The sequence below is a fragment of the Ursus maritimus genome, unplaced genomic scaffold (assembly GCF_017311325.1).
Source record: "Ursus maritimus isolate PB19 unplaced genomic scaffold, ASM1731132v1 scaffold_18, whole genome shotgun sequence".
Lineage (NCBI taxonomy): Eukaryota > Metazoa > Chordata > Mammalia > Carnivora > Ursidae > Ursus > Ursus maritimus.
Window position 1 is genome coordinate 40341286 of NW_024424230.1, and position 25694 is coordinate 40366979.

Sequence of the window (25694 nt, forward strand, 5' to 3'; positions counted from 1 at the left end):
CAAGCACTGACATCACTTTTGCCTTGACAGTGTTCACTGATAAGGGGAAATGTGTGTGTGTGTGTTTCACAAAGAGAAAAGATAAGAAATCAAGGCCCAGTGTTAGCACAGGAGGGAAGTTTCACAGAACTCTTGGACACGTGATGTGAGAATACTGAAACTAGGTTGGCACCTGAAGCTATGCTCTCTCAGGCTATGAACCAGAGGTACACCTGCCACCAGGTACCCTGACTGTAATAGCCCACAAGGAAGAACTGCTTGTCAGTTCTGTTTTGCTTATTTTGTTTTGTGCCATTGTTTTCTTTAGCATTAAATGAACCACACATATTACAGTAAAGATAAAAACAAGCTCCTTGAGAAATTGTGGCTACATCTGGACCACCAACCTTCCAGCAGATACCCATAGCCTGGAAAATCCAGGTGTCTTAAAGCCACACTTGGGTTGAGGTGGCACTCAGTTGACTTTGTGCACAGTTGCATGGAAGAACCAAACACAAATCTTCTCTGGATGAAGATTCTTTATCTGAGTCCCAACGAACTTCTACAAATAACCTTTGAGGGCAGTGACCAATACCAACACTCAGCCCAAAATATTACTGAGATCCACCAGAAGCAAGAAGTATGCATGGTAGACATAACCCATCTCTCATCATTTCTGGTAGCAGAAATGAACTAACACAAGCTTAAAACAGAGTTCCAACAGAAGAGGAGAGAAATTTAAAGCCAAAGAAAATATTTGAGAGATAAAAGCTTATTCCAAAACATATGAGAAATGCTATTCAAAGAAGCTAATTTCAATAGCTTATTGGAATAAATAAAATTAAACTTTAGATAGAAGTAATGAAGCTGAAGAAAACTAAGATATTAAAAAGAGAGAGAGAAAAGACAAAGGACTAAATCTTAACATGTAAAGAATTTCTAAAACTCAATAACAAAATAAACTAATAGAAAAATGGTCAATGTCAATTGTATCTCAATAAAACTGGAAAAAGAAAAAAGAGAAATGGTGAAAAGACTTGCACAGACATGACATTAATGAGAAAATCTACATCATCAACCACACTGGAAATAAGGGAGAAAAATTAAAGCTTTAATGAGATACTACAGAAGAGACAAAATTAAAATGTTCACATTAACTACTGTTGGCAAGGAACATTACAACAGGAACTCTCAGGACTGGTGAGAATATAAATTGTTACAATATTTTTATAAATAGTTTGGCATTACCTAGTCCAATTGAACATACACATACCATAGGCTCATCAATTTCAATCCTAGATACATGCCATCAGGGTAGGCATGCATAAGAAAACCAGGATAGATATAAAAGAATGTTCATAGCAACGTTGTTCTCCATACTCAAAACCAGACACCACTCAAATGTCCATTGACTGTAAAAGGGATAATGAACTATAGTACATTCATATAATGGAAAATTAAGAATACTATAAAAATAAATGCATTAAAGCTAAACAAAATAAGACTAGGTGATTTTGGGGTGACTGGGTGGCTCAGTTGGCTAAGTGTTCCACTCTTGATTTAGGCTCAGATCATGATCTCAGGGTTGTGGGACTGAGCCCCATGTCGGGCTTCAGGCTCAGCACGGAGCCTGCTTGTCCTTCTCCCTCTGCTCCTCCCCTCCTTGCGTGCTCTCTCTCTCTTGAAAATAAATAAAATCTTTAAAAAAGAATAAATAATAAATGAATGAAAAAAGCAAGATGCAAAAATTATATCAAATGTAATTCATTTTATATAAAGTTAATTAAACTAATGTAGATGGATGAACGCCCATTTAGTAAAGAATAAAGAAGAGAAAGGAAATTGTTATTATGAATGTTAGGATTATGATTATCTTTGTGCCTTTTGTATTCATAACCATTTTTTGTCTCCCTTTTTGTCTCTTCAGGAAAAGATAGTCAAGACTTCAAATTGTGAGCTCTAAGATTCCTTGCCACAGGAGAGTAGGCAATACTTTTTGGGTTATACTGCCCAAAAATTGGGTCATCAAGATACCTACAGAGTAGCTCTTGGGTGAAGAAATAGTTTTTGTGTTTATAAGATGTGACAATTAATTTTATGTATCAACATGACTGGGCCAGTGGTGTCCAGATATTTGGTCAAACATTTTCTGGGTTTTTCTGCTACGGTGTTTTTAGATGTGGTTAACATTTAAGTTGGCAGACCTTCCCATTAGAGTAAATTAACATTTTAATCAGTAAAGTAGATTGCCCTCCATAATATGGTTGGACTTTATCCAAACAATTGAAGGCCTGATTAGAATATAAAGACCAACTCTTCTCTGGTTAAGAGAGAGTTCTCCAGCCTACTGCCTTCAGATTTCATCTGCAACACTGGCTGTTGATACCTGATGGTCTTTGCCCTAGAACATTGGCTCTCCATGGGTCTCCCTCACCACCAGCCCACTCTGCAGGCTTACAGCCTCCATATTTGTGTGAGCCAATTCCTTATAATATCTATCTATCTACCTACCTATTCTCTCTCTCTCTTATCTATCATCTATCTGTCATCTCCAATTGGTTCTCTTTACTCTGGAGAACTAATACATAATACATACTACAGAATACATAAGAGGAACAGGAGGATGGCTATGTTCCATGGCTAAGGAATATGACTCTGATATTGGAAGGATGAAAGAGGGTGGATATTGGTATCTCATTTATATGTGGCTCCCTAGAGATAGCTTGGACACTGAAGATGGTGATTGCACTGATGCCCATAACTGACCCTTTAAATAACACTTTCTTAAAAATGAGAGTCAAGGTCTGGTAGCCTAGTTTGGGGAAGAGAGTAAACATGCTATCGCCATGCTTCTAATAATGGAGCAAAAAGAGCATCCTACTGGAAATTATAACTGAGAGAGCCACAAAATGAGCCCAAGCACTGTCCCTATCTCCTTCCTCACACCTCTATCCTAGAATGAACAGATAACATTCTCAAATGACTACAATTAGATATTCACCTACCTAGGCAAATGGGGACTAATTCAGACTTAATTTAATTTAAGAAAAAAAAAAAGAAAATAATCTTAACCATTCATCCAACTGAAATGGAGTACTTTATCTTTATTACACAAAACAAGGAGGAAGATAAGCTACATTTCTTTAACTTTTAGCTGTAAACCCTCTCTAAAAATAAGCCTTCCTTTTTCCCCATTTATTCAACTCATGCAAAATTATGTATTTTTTAATCAGAAAAAAGATAATTGTCAATGCAAATTATATTCGAGGCTAACAGAAGGACTCACCTAGCCCTATTTACGTATGAAACCATTCGTATTACCTACACATAATATAGTCAGTGACTTGGATAATGTAAATGAAAAAATATATAATTTCTTTCATAAACAGACACGTCCAGTTGGATTACCCATAGCCAAACTGTAAACTGTTAGTTGTACTAAAAATACTTACAGAACTTTTAGGATAAGCAGATATCTAGAGGTTTCTTGCCCTGATTCTAGCTAGCCTAGGAAAGTCTGAAGTTTCCTTAAAACTTGCTCTTCTTCTAGAACACTCCTCTTCTCTCTTCTTTCCGAATGTCTCCTTTTCTTCCAGGCTAACCATTATTCAGCATGTAAGACTTCAAACGAAATTTCAATGAAAAATTTGTTAAGTTTGAAGCAGGCTTCTTAGCACATTTTCAAATTTGGGGGAATTCTCTCCTACCTTTATTTATTTGTTAAAAATATATTGACTAACTCAAGAGCAAAACAAAACAACAACAAAAAACCATGAGTCAAGAATGGGCAAAGGGCTTGAATAGACATTTCTCCAAAGAAAATATAAAAAATGGCTAAGCACATTAAAAGATGTTCAACAACACTAATCATTGGGGAAATGCCAATCAAAACTATAATGAAATTCTACCTGCGCCCATTAGGATTGAAGAGGAAAATTGACGAGAGCAGGCTCAGGCCAGGAGGCCCCAGAAGACGGAAAGTCACTAACAATAAAAAGCCCTACTGGGAGCAAGAGATAACCAACCCTTTCTGCTTCTGTAAACACACTTCCTGCCACAGGCTCCCTGCACTACTGTTCCCGCCTAAAGCAGCCCCACTGCCCCAGCTTAAACCCACCTGCCAGCAGTTAGCATAGCCCTTGGACTGCCTGCCTGCAGTCCCCTATAAAAGCCCTATAACCCGGTTGCCCCGGGCCCAGAGCTTGGAACACAAGCTCATCCGCGTCCCCCGGAGTAAAATAAATCCGAGTTCTTCTACTTCTCCGAGTGTCACTTGGTCTCTTGCCGGTCTGATTCTTATTTTTCCGCAACAGGATGACTACTATTTTCCAAAGTTCATAAATAACGGAAGTAAAACCAATAAATTACCAAGGCAGTAATTAGTAAAAGTTTGTTGCATACACACCAAAAAGACAGTTCACATACTGGCAGCACTCAAACAAAACTTGGAATGAGGCTTGGGGTATATTGTTAGAAAGCCACTTACACAGTGAAAAAGTAGTGACTGATTACTCTTGACAGTGATTGGTTATAATATGAGATTTTCTTGAATGATAGGGAATTGGTTAAAGTTAACTTCAAAGCAATTTTGGAAAACAGCTTAAGTTCTGCTTATGGTTTTCGGAGGCCTAGGAAGAAATGAGCCATGTTGTAATATGTTGTAAAATGTTGTAATATGTTGCATCTGTTTTGTATTGTTGCTGTAACAAGTTACAAAAAACTAAATAGCTTGAATCAACATAAATGTATCCTTTCAAGGTCTTGGAGTTAAGAGGCCTGAAATCATTTTCAGGAGGCTGAAGTCAAGGGTTTGTCATGGCTGTTTCCTTCACAGGGGCTCTGATGAAAGCAATGTGCCTTCTTGCTTTGTTCCGCTTCTACTGTCTACCTTTATTCCTTGTCTTGTGACCCCTTCCTCCAGACTCGAAGCTCAGCAGTCCAACCTCTCCTTCCATCATCACATCATCTTTGCCTCTTCTGTACGAGGAACAGTACTAACAGGACCCTAGGATTCCATCACTGGGCCCCCACAGATAATCCAGTATAATCTTTCCATCTCAACATCCTTAACACAATCAGTTCTACAAAGTCCCTCTTGCCATCCAAAGGAACATAGTCACAGGGTCCAAGGACTAGAATGCTGGCATTTTTGGAGGGTCATTTACTCCAACCACCACACATATAACCAATTCCATTTTTTATAACATTTTTTAATGTGTTTTTTCAATCATTGTTAAAACATGCCTGGAAGATAGAAACTGAACCTTCTGGTTTTGCTTTGTTTTATTTTTTTAATTCTTGGGTAATAGCGGTTTACGTGTGAAAACTACAAAACAAATGCAGGAATCAGTATGGAACATGCGTATTTTGTCATCTGTATGCTGAAGTAAATGTTCACCGTCATACTTTCATAATTATGTGGAAGCACTGGTAAGGAGGCCAATGAATCATTCTATGCGGGGAGCGAGAAGATGAGGGTCTGAGGGGTATTGGTGTGCTCAGTTAACCGTGTGTGACTTTAGCTAGTTACTTTAGAACGTTATGCCCTGGTTTCTCATTTTTAGATACTTATATCTCAAGATAACTGGACCTGCTCTATGGATTTGTTTTTTAGTCTCAACGCAAACTTGACATAAATTTTAAGACTGATGCACTTGGAAATAAATCCCCGTTACACAAATTGTTAGGCTATTTTGCTCTCATATATCCACTGCTGAGCTGTCAGTGCAGATCTCTATTATGCCTCCTTCATAGCAATTACCTTCTGATAATCTGTTTATCGGCATGAATTTGCATAAAGTCCAAAAGGGTCCTTAAGGAAATAAAAATTAAGATCTTTTTAAACAAGCAAATTCAAGACTGGAGATAATCCAGCATCTCTGATGACGTGTCTTTACAAACTTTACAAGAAATTACACACCTTTACAAACTAAAGAGCTGAGTTAGCATTACCTTTGTAAGTCTGAGGACATTCTTTAAAGTAGAAATCTAAGACCCCCAAATAAACTGTAACTTTGATGACTTCAAAACTTGTTTTAAAAAGGAAAAAAATCAAAATTCTTCCACACAGAGCATTCTAAATGAAGATAGCATCAAAATGTGAATCAATAGGACAAGAAAAAACAAACAAACAAACAAAAAACAAAACAAAACAAAAAAACATTAAAGAGTCCTCTCACACCATGAGGTCAAGACACTATAATTTGCCCTAGACTATGTTTAAAAGACACATTTAAAATAAGATGAAAGAAAAAAATAAGATTCAATTAGAAGAAGTAACATCTAAAGAATAGTTATTTGAAAATCCCCAAAGTCACTGAAAAGAAATATGGACTGGCTACTCCCACAAAAATAATTCTAAAGTTACTCACAAGGACAAATGTGCTCAGCCACGTGGACCTTTGAGGAGTGGCGGTCGGGGGCAGTGGTGCTACGATTGCTATAGTTAATGGCCTGTCCATCCCACGTGCACAGGCGGACTCCACTTATGGGGTTTGCCGCTTCCATTGCAAACTACCCAAGAGTTCCCAGGTGTTGTCACCTGGAAGACCTATGCCCCTATCCTTCTTAATCTCTGAGGAATTGCCCCTCAAAGGTCACACTCCTCTTTAGTGCTCATTGTGCCCTTCTGTCCCTCCTTTGAGAAAGCTTGATTTATTGCCCTCAGGAAGCTCAGATCTTTGAAAACAATGACTCCATTTACTGTCCCCTGGAGAACCTCAAAGCTAGGCTGTCTAGCATATATAACCCTCCCTCTGTGGGTAGAAAATATTCACTCTTTATTAATTTCGGTCAAACCTATATGTGTAAAACAAAGCATATGTAGGGGTTAAATAAATTAACAAGTAATAAGTTCTTAGACTGGTATTAGCTGCTAATACTCCTATTGTTGTTTTTAATGTTTTTAAATGAATGGGGAAAAGAAAGACATCCAAAAAAAACAAAACAAATAAATGAAAATCATTTTGCAACTGTGAATCTCTTAATTTTTTTGGAAGCCCTCAACTTTTGTGTATCATATCCCAGCCCTTCAAGGCTTTATAGTAAAGCATAGATAAAGTCAATTACAGGTTAAGCTAAGTTATTTACAGTTCAGTAACAACCAACAAGAAAGAATTGTGTATAATCACTTTATTAATTATACAGTATATTCACAGAAAAAATACTATATCTATATATGCTTTTTGACTTATTATCCTGTTTTTATTATGAATAATATTGATGAATGTATTTTTAAGAGTCCAGGAGTTCAAAACTTACAAACTTACAAAACATAAAAAATTGCAAAATGGTCTTTTAAAACTAGTTTAATGTTCTAGAAACTCAGGAAAAACAAAACATCCCAAGAAAATAAACAACACATAGGCACAAAATTTTGACTCATAATTACATTTATCTTTCAGATATTTTGTGCAGTTCCTTTTCAGAATTTAATTGTAAAATGATTGAAATACAGAAATGGAAATTCTGAATTTAGGGTTGAATTCTATGTCACCTTTCCAAATGATCGAAGCTGTTTCTCTCCTTTCTGCCTTCTTTTTCTATTGAATGAGGTATATGAAAATATGTTTCTGTGTTGCCGATAGGTAAACATGATAAGATGAAGACTGCTGAGTGTGCCAAATGTTTGGGATGTTATTGCATTGTTTCAAAAACAGTAGCTTGTTTAAAGGCTTGAAATGGAAGTGAGATTCCCAGAACAGAGGCCCTAAATGGAACACCTGTGATATAATTTATTTTTCCTGCACTGTGTCTTAAAGTTTTTGAAAGGATTACAAACATTTAAAATTAGTTTTCTCTATAGATCTTCGCGGGGTTTGCTTGAGATAGCGCTTCCTCCTGGTTTAAAATAAAAAGGCTTTTTTCCTGATCCACCATCGAAAATATCACTTTCTTCCAGCTACTTATTCTCTAACACAATCTTCTACTTTATGTTTCTTTCTAGCACTTATCACTACCTACCATCATATGCTGCGTGTATCTGTTTATTTTGTATTCCTCACTGGTATGTAATCTCCATTGTTTTTCGTGTTCTGAATCCTGTGCGAACAACAGTGATTCAGAGCACAGATTTCAGAAGCAGCCTAAGTTTGAAACCAGCTCCACCACTAAACATCATACAAATTAAAGCTGTGCCCCAGTTTTCTGATGTTTAAAGTGATGATTATGATAGAACCTACCTAATAGGCTTATGCTGATGATTAGATGGTCTCCTAGATTAACACTCGGCACCTGTTTCACACTATACACGTGGTTTGAAATTACTGTCCTTCCTTCTTCCCTTCTTGTGTCTTCCTTCCTTCCTTCCTTCCTTCCTTCCTTCCTTCCTTCCTTCCTTCCTTCCTTCCTTCCATGAAGATGTCCTCAGTTTCTAAGCCTCTTCTTTTTATTTTATTTTTTATTTTTTTATTTTTTTAAAGATTTTATTTATTTGACAGAGAGAGATAGCCAGCGAGGGAGGGAACACAAGCAGGTGGAGTGGGAGAGGAAGAAGCAGGCTTATATCAGAGGAGCCTGATGTGGGGCTCGATCCCACAACGCCAGGATCACGCCCTGAGACGAAAGCAGACGCTTAACCGCTGTGCCACCCAGGCGCCCCTCTAAGCCTCTTTTTTTTATTTATCAGTGCTCATGAAACTTACTCCCACATTCTTCTAAGATTTTTGAAAAGTTATCATTTGCCTCACATTTTTTAAACTTGATTTCCAAAGTAATATATAGAAATATATCATATCAATAAGCTTGAAATAGTTTATTTTTTAACTCTATCATACTTCTTTCTAACAGTATGTTGATGCATTGAAATGATCTCTTTGCCTATATGCTAAAAGTTATTTTGGTTTGAATTTTCATTACAAAATATGTTAGTATACAACTGATCAAAATGATACAATATATTATAAAATTTGACAAATGATTATTAAACATAAGCAATAAATGATGCTGTAATTGAACCTTCTAATAAGATGTGAGAGGCTTTTTCTCCTAATTAGCTTAATTATGTGAGAATGAACCTTTTTCAATGCACAAATGAGAAATGGCTTAGCAACAATTCTATTCCTTTTTCCCAAATGTGTAAGCTCTGAGAAAATCTGTTCGAATAAACAAATAGATGGAAATGGAAGAAATTTTATTATCGAAGTGTAACTTAATTATTTGAACTACATCCAAAAATCACATAATAATCTATGTGCCAAAAATCATATAATGATCTATCATCAAAAAATACTTTTAATAATTTATCAGCTGGCAGCTAGATTAGATTTTTCTTCAATATCTTTGTTTCCAGAGAATTCTTAATTGCCTGTTGAAGCATTTTTATAATGGGTGTTTTAAAATCTTTGTCAGTTAATTTCAACATCTGATTCATCTTGGTGTTGGCCTCTGTTGACTGTCTTTTCTCATTTGTGTTGCGACTTTCTTGGTTCTTGCTATGAAGAGTGATTTTTCCATTGTTTTCTGAGATTTCTGGACATTACGTTCTGAGACCAGATTCTAGTCAATTTTTTTTTTTCTTTTAGCAAGTGGTCCCACTTTGCAGTGGAGCGTAAGAGCTGGGTGGGCGTGGATGTTCAGCTTACTGACACATGCTGCCTTGTTGCAGAAGGGTATATTGGAAATTCAGCTCCTGTTCCTGACCTGTACCATCTCTTTGTTTCCTGGGAGTGGGAACTGGGGTGGCTTAAGATCAGGTCCTTGTTGAGCCTTCATGTGACAAGCAAATGTAAGCAAACGGGAAACTCATTGCTTTGCTGCTACAGGGTGAGTAGGAAGGGCTGGCTCTGCTGACACCAGCTAAGCGAAGGGGGAGAAGCACAGTGCCACCCAGTGCCACCCCCTCCCATCTGGGTGATACCAGGGAGATGTGGGGGTCCATTGCCCCACTGGCCCTCACCGATGTCAGGGGTGGCCGGACGAGGAGTGCATGCCAGCCCCAGCTTGCAGCACCTTGCTTGGTCTCGTTAACACCTGGTGGAGTCGGAGGCTCCACTGGACCTGCTGACACCGGGGACGGGGTGAAGCATATCGGTGACTAGCAGCCCACCTTGCAGAACCTTAGCAAGTTCTGTTTCTTCTGCTGATGGATGCCGCTGATATTGGGATGAAACTCTGAGCACTGCCTATTTCTGCCAGATAGAAGATGGAAGATCATCTTCTTGCTCAGCGTTTGCCAATCAGTGGAAGGGATGGGGTAAGGAGCCAGACGTAGGGGTAGAAAATCAGCTCCCTGCATTATGCAACCAAAAGCACGATTATGGTGGCAAGGTTTTTCCATTAGTGGGGTAGAGTGGGTATTGCTAAAAATGTTTTGTCATGGGACACCGAGGTGGCTCAGTCAGTTAAGCTTCAGACTCTTGATTTCGGCTAAGGTCATGATCTTGGGGTCGTGAGATTGAGTCCCACATTGGGCTCTGTGATAAGTCTGCAGTTTTCTTGTCCAACTCTTTCTGCTCCCCCCACCCCGCTATCTCTCTCTCTCTCTCTCTCTCTCTCCTAAATAAATAAATAAATAAATGACATCTTAAAAAATGTTTTTAAAATATTTTGTTGTAAGGCCACCCTTTTCTTGTTGCTCTGACCAGGGGAAACATGTTTTCTTTGGAGGTTTTTTGGTCTGGGCCTGGTGGTGGTGCTAGGCTGTGGCTTCTGCAGCATGTAGAGAAAGCAATGAGGAAACCCTGGGGACTCACCAGTAACAGTTCAGGTTCTGAGGACATTAGGCAGCTCCTCTTCTTTCCACCTTCTGGGGTCTTCCTATGCTTCTGTGATGCATGATTTCCAGAATTTTTTAGTTTTTAATAAGAGAATCTGGAAGAAATGGAACTGCTCTATCTTGTTGGAAACATAACTCTCCTCCCTTCAATTTTTGGGAGACAAAGGATTTGAAACCATTTGCTTTGCAAGAGCATATGGTATCCAGTCCTTAGATTTAGTTCCTTTCTCAATTTTAGGAAAGAGTATTTAAAAGAATTTAATGAAGCTCATCAAATAACTTTTAATTTTATCTGCTATTCTTTCATCTAAAGCCACCTTCTCTAACCCAGTAGGATGATTTTTGATATTTTTTTATCTGATGCATTTTCTATAAGTTGTCTCCAAAATTTGGGCTAACGATAGAGTTTATGGACACTTGATTAGGAGTTCCTCACTATCGTCCGTGATTGCAATGACTGCTTTGAGATCCTAGGAGATTTTAGGCCCCAGGACAATGCACTAAAATAAGATTTGTGATAATTTTTTTGTTGGTGGGGTGGAGCTGAAGAGGAAAAAAACCAACCTGATATCTAGACAATAAGCTATTCTAAGGCAGAACCATTTTATGAATGAGTGCTTGAAGAACTTGGGAATCTGACCTTAAAACTATCTGTGTCTATATGTCTGTTGGAAATTTGGGAAGTATGGGGTTAGGGACGTGTAGACTGGTTCAAAGACCAAAAGTTCAGGTGAATGTTCCTTGACTTTTTTTTCCTCTGCATTTATGAATTATTTTGTTTACCTCTGAGTGTTTGCCCAAGATGGTGGGAGGAAAGTATCAAAGGCCCACATAAGGTCTTGGTTAGATGATCTGGCCTCTTCAACTGAGTGTCAAATGCAGTGGGTTCAAGTTTACTTCTTGTGGCCTATTGCATGCCGGTGTAGGGGACCCTTGGGCTTAAGAATAAATTTCACCAAGGTGGCCTTCAATCCTGGAAATCATGTTTTTCTTTTCTTTTCTTTTTTTTCTTGTTTCAAGTTTTCATTTATATTCTTTTTTTTTTTAAAGATTTTATTTATTTATGTGACAGAGAGACAGCCAGTGAGAGAGGGAACACAGCAGGGGAGTGGGAGAGGAAGAAGCAGGCTCCCAGCGGAGGAGCCCGATATGGGACTCGATCCCAGAACTCCGGGATCACGCCCTGAGCCGAAGGCAGACGCTTAACAACTGCGCTACCCAGGCGCCCCTCAAGTTTTCATTTATATTCTAGTTAGTTAATAGTGTAGTATTGGTTTCAGGAGTAGAATTTAGTGATTCACCACTCACATGCAACACCCAGTGCTCATCCCAACAAGTGCCCTCCTTAATACCCATCCCCCATCCCCCGCCCACCTTCCCTCCATGAACCTTCAGTTTATTCTCTGTAGTTAAGTCTTTTATGGTTTGCCTCCCTTTCTTTTTCTCCCCCTTCTCCTATGTTCATCCAATTTGTTTCTTAAATTCCACATATTAATGAAATCATATGGTATTTGTCTTTCTCTGACTGACTTGTTTCTCTTAGCGTATGATACTCTGGCTCCAACCACATCGTTGCAAATGGCAAGATTTCATTCTTTTCAATGGCTGAGTAATACTCCATTGTGCATCTATAGCACATCTTCTTTATCCATTCACCAGTTGATAGACGTTTGGACGAAGTAAAGTTGTTTCTTTCACCATTTTATCTGTCTGTCCTAGAAGGAATCTCTACTATTCTTCATTCCCAAATGAAAAACATAAGGCTACCCACTTGTTGCTTCTCTGTAGGGTAAGAGAATTGCTGAGAAGGACTTCAGATGTTACTGAATCATTTTTACTGCTTTTGTATGAGTTGGGTCTGGAAATTACATCATAATTTGGCCCCCACTTATTCAGATTTAGGCATTAGATTATTTCTCCTTTATGCTTTTTGATGCTTTCCCTTTACTTCATTTGCTATCACAGGAGAAATATTTCTGATCATTTCATCTGCCATCTTTATCTGTATGTCTTATATTTTCATTTTCCGTTTTTCTTTATCATGCATGGAATGGTATGTCTAGTCAGATCAGTTTGTAAAATGCCTACTCCCCTTAGTTGCATCGGATATTGTGTGGAAGCAAATAAGTGAAGAATAATGTAATATGGGTAAGAAAGTGGTAATATGTTTGCAGTGAATGGTGCCATTGTAGAGTCCTACGAATAAGAGAGGTTTCACATCATACACATATTAGTTTCCTAAGGCTGCTGTACAAATTACCACAAACAGGGTGACTTACACTAACAGAAATTCATTCTCTTACTGCTCTCAAGGCCTGAAATCCAAAATCAAGCTGTTTGTCATCAGGCCTTGCTCCCTCTGAAGGGAGGCCTTTATGGGAGGATTCCTCCTTCCCTCTTCCAGCTTCCAGTGACTCCAGGCATTCCTTGGCCTGTGGCTGTGTAACTCTAATCTGACTCTGTGTTCACATGGCCTTTCCCATGTCTCTGTGTCCTCTCCTTTTCTATCTTTCATTAAAACACTTGTCACTGGGTATAGGGTCCATTTGGCTGGTCCAGGAAAATTTCATTTTGAAATACTTCATTGTACTCACCAAGGCTTTTTTTTTTTTTTCCACATAAGGTCACAGTCACAAGTTCTGGAACTTCGGATAGAGACATAACTTTTGGAGATCACCATTCAACCCACTGCAGTGAATACGGATAGCTAAATTTCCTAGGGTACCGCTTAACCAATAGCTGCTTTAACTAGAGAAACCTATTTGCTGAGATAAAATCCCATTGACAATTTCAACAGAACAATTTTACCAACTAGAGTTACAGGGATAATTTTGAATGTATATGACACTAATGGTTTCTTTCACAGCTCCTGCTATGCCATTGTTTTTCAGAAATGTGTTCAGTAAAATCTGTAGGTAGATCTACGGATCTCTGCAACCGGATAACCTGGGTTTTAAAAATGCAGATTCCAAGAGCCATTTCAGACCTTAAGTCTTCTAGAATTTCTAGCACGCACTAGAAATTTCCGTTATTAACATGTGATACTTACGCAGATACATTCGGAAAATACCACAAGATATCATTTGCTTCTCCCTATTCTATAACCTCCTTATGTTGGGTAGGGTTTTGGTGCCCATTGTTAGGCTGGATAACAAAGCAATCAATTCACCATCTTCAATGTCCACTATTAGAGGCTTGCTTCTTGTGAAGAATTTCTGTGAACTTAATTATAAAAGTCATATGAGTAGAATTGCACGTGAAAAACTGAGATGACAGGATACATTTTAAGATAAGAGTGGGAGAAACCACTATGTAGAAAGAGTATCTTACATGCTCTTGTTTGAACTGTGCCAAAACTTTTCGACTGGGCAAAACAACAATTTTTGAAGCAATTGTTGGAGAAGTCAGCTTTATTTTTTAAAGTAGGAGCACTATTTGGGTATCTGTCTGTGCTCCCCAAATTGCAATTCTTTAATCCCATATAAAAGCTCATTTGCCTCTCATTGTAGCTCTTTATTTTCAGGTTGACAAGCAGTACATCACATATATACCCTATGTATAAAATGTAGATTACATATGGTCACAAACATCACCGAAAACATTTTTTTCTTGTGAGGCTTACATTGGAAATAATGTAGGTACTATCTTTTTGCAGTGTTTCTCTATTTTCCTGATAAATGAGAGATAAAATAACAAGCCATTTCTCTGCATAGATTGATATTAATATACTAAAATGAAAATAATTAAGACTCTGAAGGCATCTGTGGTCTTAATTAATACTCTTTTTGGTGAGTTTCAGGGGAATTATATTTTTAAGAGTTTTAGTTCTGTCTTTGATAAAGGAGACATACTTTTCCCTTCACAATAATAGTTCTTATCATTAATATTTATTGCAACATAATGAAAAATAGCAACTTATATGGTTTCAAATTAGCTTCAGAAACAAATATCATGGGGGCGCCTGGGTGGCACAGCGGTTAAGCGTCTGCCTTCGGCTCAGGGCATGATCCCGGCGTTATGGGATCGAGCCCCACATCAGGCTCCTCTGCTAGGAGCCTGCTTCTTCCTCTCCCACTCCCCTTGCTTGTGTTCCCTCTCTCGCTGGCTGTCTCTATCTCTGTCAAATAAATAAATAAAATCTTAAAAAAAAAAAAAAGAAACAAATATCATGAGTTTAGAAATCTGTTAGATTTTATAGGAATGTGTGAACATTTGAGAAGTCCAAAAAAACGGACAGGAAGTCTTCACTGAAGTAAAGAAAAATACAAATCAAGGTAGAAGATCTTGTTTGACTAAATCTCTCATATGTAATCTGTTTCAAGGGAAAAATCAAAAAAGATAGTTCAAAAGCTCCACTGACTATAAGCAAAATAAGTGATTATAGAAATTAAAAAACATGATCTAGTATCTCCAGTGGAAAAAAACAAACAAAAAACTTCTCTATTTTGTCCAGTTGGGTTATCGAAAGCTTTATATACCCTGCTTAACCATTGTGAAGTCTTTGGTTTGACTCCGAATGAAAGGGGGAATTTTGAGCAAAAAACTCAAAGTTTAAGTAGAAAGGAATTTTCTTTTATAGAGAGGAATAAACATGTCTAGAAAGAGCCAGCTATAGAGGAGTGGCATAGATCATCGGAAAATGTTTCTCCTGTGGTCCGTCGATTCTCAGGAGGCTACCTGAAGCAGGAGCTTTATCTTGTCACAGAGGGAGGGGGGGCGAATGATCAGGGCCCTGGTGGAAAGAGAGAGTTAAAACTAAATTTTGTCAAGTCTGATATTTTGTCCAGTTTGGTCAGCGTGTATGAATAATTCAGCTAATCATTTACAAGGCAAAGAATAAGAATCTGGAGGATTTTATAACTTTATTAGACATAAGCATGGAGGGCAACTGTGAGTCTTATCTCAGACATCTCAGGGATAGTTTCAACTATCTTCCTCCATTCTCTCATCTGTATAGGAATGTTGCCTTGGTATATGTTTTAGAATAGAAATCCCTAACTTTGATGAAAACTAAACAAGAAACCTTAAAAAAAGCCACTATGTTGCAGAACATGGGAGCTCCAATCTGATGGTTATGTAATATATGCAGAAACTGATGTGAAAATTTAAGATCTGTCTGTTGGGTCTATGCTCTTACTACTTTACTACCTTGAAAAGCTGTGGGTCAATCATTCTGTCAGTATTGTTACTTCCTTCAACCGTACATAACAAGAAGTGGTTTGCAGACAGTATAAGGTTGAGTTCTGTATTTAGGGCTTAGAATGCAAACCCTGACATGATTTAGGCCATATCCATATTCTTTTGAAAGCACCCGAGTAGGTGGCAAGATTTTTAATTTTGAAGAGATGAGGGATCTAATGAATACTGGGGTATCATAGAATTGATTTTGTGAGGGTGTGTATCTGAGGTAATGTTCACCGGAGCCATTTATAAATCCCCAAAGCACTATGCAAACTACAGTTCACTAAGCCAGAGACACTCGGTGAGAGAAATTTTGAGCGAGGATGAGAAGTAGATCCTTCAGGGTTGAACTCGCAGTTTATTACATGTCTGAGCTTCGTTTTGTTTGACCTTTGTTTGACTCCCCCTCCCCGACTCTTTCTACTTTTCTGTCATATGCAATGACAGAATCACATCTGACTGTGGCAAATGTCTCACTGCTGACTAAAGGAAAACCTTGGCTACATGAATCTCCAACAGTGGAAGAAATGAAAGATTTTTTTCCCTTGTATCCTCAGTTCCATAGTTAGCGATCCTAGCTGCCAAAAAATAGAGGATCCCCCGTTATCTCTGGGCAACACCATATTTGATCCTCTGCCAATAATGAGACAGATTACAATATGAATTTCATTGATCATTTATTTCATTTTTCAGCGCTAGTTTTACCCACACAGTTGCTTGTTCTTCTGCCTAAAGTAGGGAGTTTTCAAATATTTTGGCAACTTGATTCCTGAGATGCTGTGGAATCATCACACTTGGCAAAGGATGAAAATGGCGGACTGTGTCACCCATACCACGCAACACAGCTCCTACCGGTACATTCTCACGTCGCTCTGAGATCCCAGGGCCTCTCTGACATCAAGTCACAACTCTTCCTCTAACACATTGGAGAACAAGACACTTCTTAATTTCAGTAATGAATCTCATACCTTAATAACTTAATAATTAATTAATGATGGCCTCATAATAATATTATAAGAGAGAGTTATTGCATAGAATCTTTAAGCACAACATAACCATATCAGAGAACTTGAACAAAGTCACTCAAGCCATGGTATGATGTAACTTCCACACTGATGAAAAAGGACATTTTGCAAAGTGTCAGAGGTCATGGCATAATTTGCCCAAGAATAATCCCAATCTGTCGACTCCATCACTCTCCAAAGAGAAAAAATCATGACGTGTTGGTATCAGTAGGTTTTCACGCACCATCAAAGACAATTTCCCTGTACTTTCAGAAATTTCGCAAACCTTGGATGTTTGCGAGGTAACTGGATTTTATTATTAAGTCAAATTTTTTACTAGCATATTTTAATGCTCCATTTTAGTCTTCATGACATGGTTAAGTGTAAGGAATTATAATAATAATATCTTGGCAGATGAAATAATAAATATTCCTTTTTTTATAGATACTTAAGTTACACCATTGTAAGTGCACAAGATATTTTGCAATGTGCTATGATGAATTGGTTGTACAGAATATCAAGAAGTAACTATGGAGACTGTATTTTTACAAAAGAGGATAGTGTACAGGAAAGAAGAAAATAGGACTTTCTATTATATGTTTTGATTAAAAACATTGCCATGTTAGGAGCAGACTAAGCTGGAAGTTTTGAATAGTAATTTTACTAGATCTATTCTTTATTTACATGCTAATGGGCCAAGTGCAGTCTTTGTTCAGCAGAAATAGAGCCCAGTTTTAGTCCATTTGTTATTTTATTTTATATCTTTTTATTAAGCGGTATTGAAAATCTGAAAAGTAGGAGTTGCTGATAAAATTTTAATTTTGGAAAATGATTAAGCTTGATGCTAAGTGACAACAAGAAAGCTCTAAGTATAGTCGTTTAAAAATATATATATTTCCATGAAATAGAAACTATAGTGTACATCCAATAAAAACAAGAAGTTGCAAGTTATGTTTGATTTACACTCAAAAACTATCTTTATATCCATTTAAGCCATGGGACATTTTATTTTAAAATGTAGCACTTTGTAATAGACAGTTTGACTTTATTAAAATTTTAATACAATTTAACTTTGTCTATCTTGAGAAAAATTTAATACTTTTAGAATATAGCTATTTATCATAAACCTGTAGATGAAATGAAAGATATGCAGTTTTACATATGAAGTTTTATTTATAATTTTATGTTCCCCAAATTTTATTCCCTTTTTATTATCATTACTGTGCCACCATGAAATTATTGTTTAAAATGTAACCTGTAAGAAAATCTTATGAAAATCCAGAGAAATATAAATATATGAAATACAGCAGTATTTTAATATACACTGTCTCAGATGACTCGCTATTTTTCCAACTGTCAAATACAATTAGTGACAATATTGAATTTTTCTAAATGGACAGGCAGAATGCTAAATGAGACATTATATCTGCAGAATTCTAATTTGTTTTTTATAAAAAACATAAAATCAGGAGGAAATGTTATCACCCCTTTTTTTTCAGTTTTAATGAGTATTCATATGGAACAAGGAAACCATTCATTGCAGGGGGTTCTTAGATTTAATTAAGACTGGTTTGAAAAAGATATGAAATACTAAGGTTAAATGCAAAGAGAAGGAGTTTTATTCTGTGTAATAACAGAAAATAATACCTGGTAAATGTAATGTCATCCACTACACCCCCCACTTCCCTTGGGGTGTGTGGGGTATAGAAAGCATTATCCAATTATAGATTGGGAAATTTAAGGGATGAATATAATAACTCTGAAATTTTCCTGAGTGTACTGGCCTTGTCCGTAACAAATGGTTCTTTTAGGATGTGTAGAACAAACAAATATACTTTTTTAATCACATAGAAATGATAAAAAATCCAATTAAGCCCAATTAAGGATTTGAAATTTTCCAGTAATTACACTGCAGAAAGCGAAGACATACATAAAGTGCTCAGGGAACAGGGGGTTAAGCTGCGCAAAACTCACTCATCAGAGAAAAGGTTACAGACTGATATTACCAACGTTTGATTAGACTCAGGATCCATTTACAAGAACTCTTTGTTTTCTTGGCTTGTGCATTTCAGCTCTGGAGTATGTCATTCTCTCGAGGCCACACTTCTAATAGGAGGGGGTAGCAGTGTTACATCCTCTCCTGAGCACAAAGCCAGCAAAAAATTAGAAAGGATTTGCAGGTCAAAACAGACGAGGATTGTAATTCCTACAGCTGAGGGACTTGGGAGGCAGAGAGAGGAAGAAATAGGTGTGACCGTGAAGCGAAAGAACTGTCATGTTGGCCAATGCCCACAGGAGGGATAAAACTGGTTCTGGGATCTTGCAGCATTTTGCAGCCTTCGAAGTACAATCTGGTCAAATTAGAATAAATCCACACAGGACCTTGCACGCAGAATTGCTGCAAAGTGGTTGTAGAACAGGAGTTTACAAAAGTAATCGGATTTTAGCGAAGTAAAAAACGAAAAACAATGAACACAAAAATAAGTAAATAAATACAAATCCCTTTCAAAGCCGGATTAAGTTACATAGGCCTCAGTTTCATGTGATTTTTGTAAACAGAAAGTGGAACAAAAGTATCTGTCTTACTTAAATTTTCTTTATCACATTTAAATAATAGCAATGGAACACGTATAGCATCTATTATACTTTTACTATCAGCCGGGCAAAATGTTACACACCTCGAGTGCATTCTCTGTTTAATTTGCATTGTCATAACCCTATCACATAGATACTGTTCTTCCCATTTCATGGAGGAGCAAACTCAGTCTTCCATAGAGAACTTGCCCACAGTCACACAGCACACAGGTCCGCATCACTAACATTCTTGTTTGTAACCACAGCCCATGCTGATCGATACTGATGCCCATCATTTTACAGACTTGTTTAACCCTGGTCTTAATTTCCAGCCACTTACACTTTAACCTTCATAGATTCTCGGTGACCAGCTCTTTTCACTGATTCTCTTTGGTTACTGCCCTATCCCATCCCCGTCTGTCTTCTTCTCTCTTAATTTTTTTGGGGGGGGAGTGCAGGTAGAGAGATAGTTGCGCTTTATTTCCCACCCTCATATCCTCTGCTCATTTGCACCTCTTCTCCCGACAAACATAAACCCCTCATGTTACCTGGTCGTCTTTGCGTTTTCCCACCATGAAGATTTTTACTACTAGGCTTCTCGTCATTCAAATCTCAGCTCAAACATCACCTCCTCAGGGGGACTTTCTTTGACCATCCAATCTACCTTAGCTCTCTAGGTCTCCACAACATTATCCTGGTTTCTTTTCTTCACAGGTCTTACTAATGCCTATGCTATTTTGTTTTTATCTATTTATTAGAATGTAAGATCTATGAGATTATTTTAACCCCCAAAAAAGAATAGTTTATGATGCATTGTAGCAAACTAATACATATTTTAAGATAAACACATGGGCTGTCTTGCTTGCAGGTGAAGCAAGTTAAATAACTTTTTTTTTCAAAAATGAAATATATAAATGAATAAATAAGTATGTAAACTCATAACACCTCTTCAGGCTACTCTAAGATTTTGGTAATATCTTTGTAGGTACTTAGTTTTGTTCTGTTTTCTTTCTAAATGGTATCTGAGTGAGGTGTTTTTTTGTTTGTTTGTTTGTTTTTTCCTACAAGTGTAAGAACTTCTAATTCTCAGGAGAAAATATTTAGGAGTTCAAGGCAGTTGTTACACCATCTGGGAAAAATAACTGAAGTTAAGCAGGATATGAAGTGGAAACTTTGTGGGTTTCCTTTCAGTTCATTTCACTGGAATTCAATTCTTAACGGCCCTAAAGCGGTTTATAGGTTTTAGAACTGCAGGCGATCATGCCTTCCTGTGGACATTCTTCTGAAGGTGGTTGCAGCCTTACATGCAGAGAAATAATAATACTAGGGAAAAATGTCATATTGCAGAATGACTGTATTTACTCGTCTACTCTGAAAATAATGCTGCTCATGCTTTCTTCTCAGTATTCTACTTATGCTATAGGCTTATGCTGTGTGTATATGCCCAGGCCATTCCACGTGGTATTGAAGTCATTATGAAAGTAAATGGCATCAAGCTCCATCTTTCATGGAATTTGCATTCCCGTTGGCATGTCTGCGGTGCCCTTAATGCCATTTCTCAGATGCTTAACGCATTTCTTGCGAGGCAGAGGAACTTGTTTTAAGTACTGATTACCTTACCTGTCCTGCATGCAGATAATTAGACTTGAGGATGGAATGGCTTGGGACATACATCTAAATAGAAAAGAAAACCTGGCCTAGAAAACCTAATCCCAGTGGTAAGAAAAACCTAGCATATTGAAGGTAGCAGAAGCCTGTGGGAGAGCAGGGCAATAAAAACCAACCCGTTTTCCTCTGGAGTTGTGAATAACATCACAGGAAGGTGACATACCGGGTCCCCTGAAGGAGAGGGACAGAATGGGCTAATAACCAGTGAACTGGTTAAAAGCTTTAAGATAGATGCCAAGATGCCTTCTCACTGCTTAAATCTTGGTCACTCGTTCTCTCTCATCCAAACAGAAGTTGAAGTTTTATTTGGAGAGATTAAAACACAATGGCAGCACTGGGAGATACCAGGCCCAGTTGAGGGGAATAGAAAAGTACTTTCTTATTGAAAGAAAATAATTATCTAATAATTTGCATATTAAAAATTCAGGCCCAGCCCCATTTCTTCCTTTTTTTTTTTTTTTTCTCTCAGAGTAACATGCAGGCAAGATCGTTTTCTCTAACCCAATAACTGAAGCTTTTATACTTATTTTTATTTTGATTTTTGCAGGATACTGGCCAGTGGGACTAAACGCTTCCCTCAACTACATTCCTGGATTCTCCCCCTAATCATACATGATGATGTTCAGCAATTGGTAACTCCCGCTCTCTTCCACACACACACTTACAGGGCTTCCAGTCAACTTTTTAAAATATATATATATTTTTTTATTTGAGAGAGAGAGCATGAGCAGGGTGGGAGAGGCAGAGGGAGAGACAGAAGCAGACACCCCACTGAGGGGGGAGCCTGACGCAGGGCTCGATCCCAGGACCCTGAGATCATGACCTGTGCCCAAGGAAGACACTTACCTGACTGAGACAGCCAGGCGCCCCTCCAGTCAACTTTTAATATCTTACTTTTATGTATAAAGTGATAGTCACTAACCACCAGGCATCCAAGGAAGTCCTCTATTAGGCAAAACATAGAAATATATGGGAGGGGAAGCCACAGATGAAATATGCAATGTCAGATTCAAATAAAAAGTAACAACAGAAAACCAACAACACAGAAACAAATAAACTGCTCTTACAGCATTGGATAAGAGAATCCAATATTGTAGTTGAAAGATAATACTAAATAGAAAAAATAAAAATCAGAGGGAAAAAAATTTAGTTCTGGAAACTAAAATGAAAGTTATATCAGCAATAAATCTACTATAAGATTTGGAAATTAAAATGGAAGGTTTCCCAGAACCCAAACAAAAAGACAAAGCCATAGACATGCTATAGAAAATAGAAGGAAATGAAAGGATCGAGCTACAAGATTCAAGAACAAATAATACAGATTTTATAAACAGAAAAAAGAAAACAGAAAGAAATAGATTCTTAAATGAATTATTTTTAAAAATAAAAATTCCTGTAATTGGAAGTAATGAATTTGTAGACCCAAACGTCCCAGAGTGTACTGAGGTATTAGGTGTGGGGGAGAGGACACCCAGTCACAATATAACACATTTAGAATACTAGGGATAAAATGGAAATTCAAAATGCTTTGTCAAGGAAAAACAGATGCTTGATAAAAACTGCAAGGAAAACTTTATTCAATATTATTGCATTGTGTCAAGACCATTGCAATTATAGGAGAGAGACTGAACTCAATCAAGTCCACTGAAATAAAAGGCAGGAGCATTTTTAATTCTGGGGTAAGTTAATGGAAAAGAACTGGAGGACTTGGGAAGGGAGGTTGGGCCATCGGTATGATTAGGCCACCTGAGTTAGCTAACTGGCGCTTTTGAAAGTTAAGACTCTTACTCTCCCACATAGACTGAAAGATAGGGATGTTATCTTCTGCCAAGATTGTGTTCAAAGGGATGGTCCCAAGTCCTTGAGAAAGACATTCCTGTGCTGGAGAAGACTCACAGAATCGTCACGCTGACTGGAACATGAAGGTCCTCTTGGTCAGCTTTCAAAATGAAAGATCAGTTACGTTCTCATGTGTTGGTATCAAAATGATTGTGGATTTTCGATAAGAGCTAGAAGACAATGAAACAGAGCCTTAATTCTCAGAACAAGCTTCTTTTTAATCTCAGATTCTTTACTGAGCCACAATATCAATTGAGATAGAGAATAAAGAAATATCAGACATCCGATGTCTCAAAAAAAGTTGACCATCTACAGGAATCAATTAGAAAATGTGACCCAGGGGCGCCTGGGTGGCTCAGTCTGTTAAGCGTCTGCTTTCAGCTCAGGTCATGATCCCAGGGTCCTGGGATCGAGCTCTGCATTGGGCGTCCTGCTCAGCGGGGAGCCAGCTTCTCCCTCTGCCTCTGCTCTTCCCCCTGTTCATGCTCTCTCACTCTCTCTCTAATAAATAAAATCTTAAAAAAAGAAAAGAAAGAAAGTGTGACCCACAAACATAAAAGAAAATACAGAAGAGTATAAGGCATGGCATCCAGTAGGACCTAGATCCAGCACACACACATTTACACAAAGGCACATAAATTGCAAAAATAATTGCCAGAGAACTACCAAGGAGAAATGGTTTCAGAAAATATGTTTCTGAGTAGAAAATAAAGCAGACAATAACTGGAGTTTAACAGAAAAATTTTATTGTTAGAAAGTTTGGAAAGTAATTGGCAAGTGATCCATGGAAAGCAAAAATAATGCAGTTAGGCACAATAAACTCCAAAGAATCTTAAAAGATATTTTAAAGAAGCCATACATCTTCATGTATGTACTATGTGGGGCTCCACTGTGAATAAAAGCTACATTGTAAGCACTAAATATTGATTTATCAAAAATGATATGAGAAAGTTGGTGAAGGGAGATTTCTTAGTTTTTCTTCTAGAAAGTCATTTGATCTCTAGTAAAAAAAAAAAAAGAGAGAGAGGGAGAGAAGAAGAAATTATCTAGAATATGGTACCAATGGTTATGAACATAATTGCCTATGGTTTTAAGAACTTAAGAGCTCAGAACAGAGAATGACAGAAACAAGACATAAGCTTGTTATTTTATAATAAAAATATTATTATATTACTACTACTACTAATTTTTACTAACAATATAAACCTTGCAATACCACTTGCCTTTTAAAGTAGTATGTATACCTTCTTTTTTTAACTAAAAAATATCTAAAAATATATCTTAAGCAAATAAGCTTCATGTACGCAAATATGTATCTATTAGGATGTTCTTTGAAGCATGGATTTAATAGTGAAAAGGAAATCTAAATGTCCAACAAAATAGGATGGGTGAAAATATAATTATATATAATGGAATATGCTGAAGTTATTAAAATAACATTGCAAAATAATATTTAATGGCACAAAAAATGTTTATTATCTATTAAGTGAATATAGAGCAGATTATAAAACAGTATGATTTCAATAGTAGTTATTAACGTTTGTTGATTTCTTTTTATATGCTAGGCACTGTATTAAGTGCTATACATGCATTTTTCTCATTTTCGCCCCATAATAGCCCTATGAAATAGGTAACATTGATGAGGTTGAGTGACTTTAAACAAGGTTATAAAATATGTACAATAATGTTTCTGTTTTTAAAAATAAATAAAACCATGCAGTAGCAGTATTAACAGTTATCACTTGTGATAAAGTGATACTTGGTTTATTCTTCTTGCTAATTTGTATTTTTTAATTCTCTACAATAGACATATATGGTATCTGAAATAAGAAAAACAGTAAGTAAAAGATTAGTCTTGCATATTTGAAACATTTATTAAGTCTTTATTGTGTGCCAGTCACATTGCTGGGTTGGGAGGATACTAAAACAAATAAGATAATGTTTCCACCTCTTTATAAATTTTATTTTTTTTCAAGACAATTCCTTGATTACCTGCATGATCATATGTCGAGTCCCTGAGGTTGATTATATCATTGCAACACAGCTTATATTTTTCAAATCTCATAATCTATTTTCATCACAGTAGGAATGAATAACTTTTATTTAGTAGAATGAAATCAATATTTTACACCATTTTTAATAGAAAGATACATAAAACAGAAAAAAACACATAAAATACTTTGGCTTGATGAATGTAAAGGGAGTTTTTAGGCTGATGATGTTTGCTATTTTAATATTTTAGTTATCTTATTTGGTGGTCTTGTTCATTCAACAAATACTTTCCAGCACTTACTCTGTGCCTGATAGCGTTGTAGTGACTGGGGACACTGCAGTGGACAAGAATCATAAAGTCTCTGCCGCAGTGAAACTTATATTCTGATGAGAGACAGACAGAGACACACACACACACACGCACGCAAATCCACTTATTTCCCTTAGCTATAATCAGTGTTTTAGATATAAATATCTTCCCTAATGTTTGTTTTTTCTTGAATTTCATGATTTTCCTCATAACATTAAAGCGCACCACAATTTAATTCATGTCTTTATTATTCCATAGCTAATCTTCCCACGTTAGCCTCTCTTCAAGTTAATCTTTCCTATATATCACCAATAGTTGCTATTGCTATGGCAGTATTTTTCTTTTTTTCTTTTTTTTTATGGCAGTATTTTTCAAACTCCAGAGACACATTATGAAATAGATGTAATGAAGGCAGACTAACACTTTTGCAATG